Source organism: Uranotaenia lowii, chromosome 2 (genome assembly GCF_029784155.1).
Source record: "Uranotaenia lowii strain MFRU-FL chromosome 2, ASM2978415v1, whole genome shotgun sequence".
NCBI lineage: Eukaryota > Metazoa > Arthropoda > Insecta > Diptera > Culicidae > Uranotaenia > Uranotaenia lowii.
Window position 1 is genome coordinate 343,014,819 of NC_073692.1, and position 2,985 is coordinate 343,017,803.

At 36.0% G+C, this 2,985-nt stretch overlaps 1 long non-coding RNA gene across 1 annotated transcript; it reads right to left on the minus strand.

Moving 5' to 3' along the window:
- Positions 1-650: 650 nt before the first annotated feature.
- On the minus strand, positions 651-2,251 carry LOC129747486 (uncharacterized). Its single transcript, XR_008737510.1, has 3 exons — positions 1,745-2,251; positions 1,226-1,665; positions 651-1,165 (listed from the first exon to the last, which is right to left on the minus strand). It is a non-coding gene; the product is annotated as an uncharacterized LOC129747486 (long non-coding RNA).
- Positions 2,252-2,985: the final 734 nt, after the last annotated feature.

Consider the following 2,985-nt stretch of genomic DNA (forward strand, 5'->3'; position numbering starts at 1 on the left):
CATGAGACCTGAGACATGGAACATGAGACCTGAGACGTGAGACATGAGACGATCTGAATTCCACACTGTCAAATAAGCCTCACTATATTCTACTATTCTATTAATCTAATTGATTTGGTCTTTTATCTTAAAAATAAACTATCAGTGTACGCAAATTTTCAAATAATCATGGTTCTTACGCGTTTTTTTTAGTAACGTGTTTTTTGCGCGAATTTTTTAATTAAAATGGATTTTTTACGTGGATTTTCGAATTTCGGGGTTTTTTTACGCGGATTTTCGAATTAACTATGTTTTTTTTGGGGATTTTCGAATTAACGCGGTTTTTTTACGTGGATTTTCGAATTAACGCGGTTTTTTTACGCGGGTTTTCGAATTAACGCGGGTTTTCGAATTAACGCGGGTTTTTTACGCGTAAAAAAAACCTCAGTGTATTTTATATTTTAAAACTTTTTACACTCGGTATTCGACTTCGACTTGTTCACCTGCTTCTTCAGTTAAAACATTTTTCTTTTATTCAATTTCCACTATTTAAAGACTTGAAATTATTCTGTCTGAAAAACTTCCAACCGTCACGTTCGGCCATACACGGCAAAAATAAAAAACTCAACGGTAACTTTTTTGTACGCAAATCGGACAAAAAGTGCAGGGACTCGAAGTTAAGTTTAATGCATTAAACTAAACATTGAGTTTAGCGTATTTAACTCAACGTAAGTTTAGTGCATTTTACTCACTACAAAGTTTTTTTATATTTTCTCGCGGGTGCATAGAATTGTATGAAGAATTAAAATGAAGGAAATTTTTCATTGTTTGCGCTACGTAGTAAGAAAAACAGCTGAATTTGAATAAATTTAATTTAATTTAATAAAAACATCAATTTTCAATTAGTAAGAACACATCTGGTTCCTTAAAAGACAATATATAAACGGAATTATAAGTCGTCTTAAAAATGTTGATCCGGTTTAAGTGAAATCGAAATGCCTATCGTGTTCACTTGAGTCGTTGCTTTCGAAACCGTCGATGGGTCGATTCGGAATAGTCATCTTGGCCCAGGTTGCCTCGAATGTTTCCTCACTGTCGCTTGCCACCAGGTACCTGTGCTTGTTGTTCCGGAAGCAAGAACCACATCCTGAATTTTGATTTTTAACGTGGTTTTGAAGAACGTGTGCTGCAATAAATCAAAAATATTTCAAAATTTCATTAAAAACAATAATAACTTGTATCTTACCAAGATAGAAAACCATTTAAGTCACATGTAGCATGGATCAGCAGAACGAATGTTATAATGTAGTTGATGATCCTGTTGCCGTAATTTTTGTTCAGGATTCAGCATGTCGGTGCGGTTTCTTGTTCATCCATTTTTGGGGCAGGGTTCTCGGGAACTTCGGTGGCCGCCAGCGTCGCAGCCATGGCCTAATCCATAGCTGAGAACGAATTCTATGCCGACCCTATCGTACAAAGACGGTAAGCAAATTGCTAGCGGTGGCCAGTGCCGGTGATTCAACTGGCTTTCTAACCGGAGGGATTGACATCGTTATCGCACCAACCGAAGCTGCCGCAACTGTTTATTAATTCCCACTGCCTTGGTCGCGTTTTCAGTTTCGGCGTCGACTTTCTCCTTCAACTCCTTCCATTGAAATTCCTTAGTTTTAACGGTGTTTACTTTTCCTGTAAATAAAACATTTAATTTTAATAATAGCAGTTAGGAAAGAACTGCTCCTTACGACAAACTATTAGAAAAAAATACCTTGACCTCACCGGTACTCCTTCCAGAGACACTGGAACATCAATTTTTCTGCTGGTGTTATTATGACTGATTTTTCCCAGTAGCTTTGCTTGGTGAAACTTAAAGAAGTAGGTTCGTCCAACCGGAACGCCTCATGTTCCGTCCTTCGTTGACATCGACGGAACCACTGGCTTCTCCCATGTTGCTGCAGCATCTAGCGGTCCGAATCCTGGTGCAGGTACTGAACAGAATCATCGCTGGAACTAGATGCCTTCCGCCGACCGCAACCGACATAACATGCACTGATTCAACTTGTATCACATAACGATTTAAGGTGGAAAATTCGGTTTTTTAACTTTAACTAAACGCGTTAAAATTTTCAGTCCGTCCGACAAACAAAATGGCTGTTGTAAAAGTACTCAACGCAAAAGTTTTATTGAAATATCTTTTAAGTTGCATACAAAATAAGAAACAAAAAGTATGCAAGAGAAAGTTAACATCGAAAAACTCTCGGTTGCGTAAAAATAACTTACTCGGTAAGTTTTCGAAAGTTTGCGTGTAGCCTACCTCCACTTTACCGTATAAACGCGGTTTCATCTTAAAATCACTTAAAACTAAAAAAATATATATAAAATTCAATTGAGCGAAACTTCCCGTTGATGCATTTTTGTTGGAACTTGAAGTTACGCCTATAAGGCATTTCCCCATACGAACAGCTGATTCCTCATGTTTACATTTTCTCGGCATATCGTGCACTGAACAAAATCGGGCTATATAATATATAGGGTCAATCCAACAACTTTTATAAATTAGGGTCTTGATAAAAGATAATAGCATTTCTAATAAAAAGTAAAATAAAATCCAATAAATTCTAGCACTTGGTTTTGGTTGATAAAAATCCGTGTGAAACTACTAAAATATCCAATAAATTCTATAAGGCAGTCACCCGTAGTAAAATGCATAAGAAGATCTAATAACATTTATCAAATTTAAACCATTTAAATAATATCGATTCTGAAAAGTAAGATTATTCGTTCGTTAATTATAATCATTGTTCATTTTCAAAGCTCAATCCAAAATACTGGTAAGTAGTTTATTTTGATCTGCAATGCAATGAAATATTGTGATTATTTTTATTCCAGAATGAATACATGCGGAAATAACAGAATTTATTTTATTTAATTTCGCTCGATAAAGAATTTTCTCCAGCTCAAGAAGAAGACGATCTATGTGAGGGGAAAACTTTATTCGCAGCTTCGTGT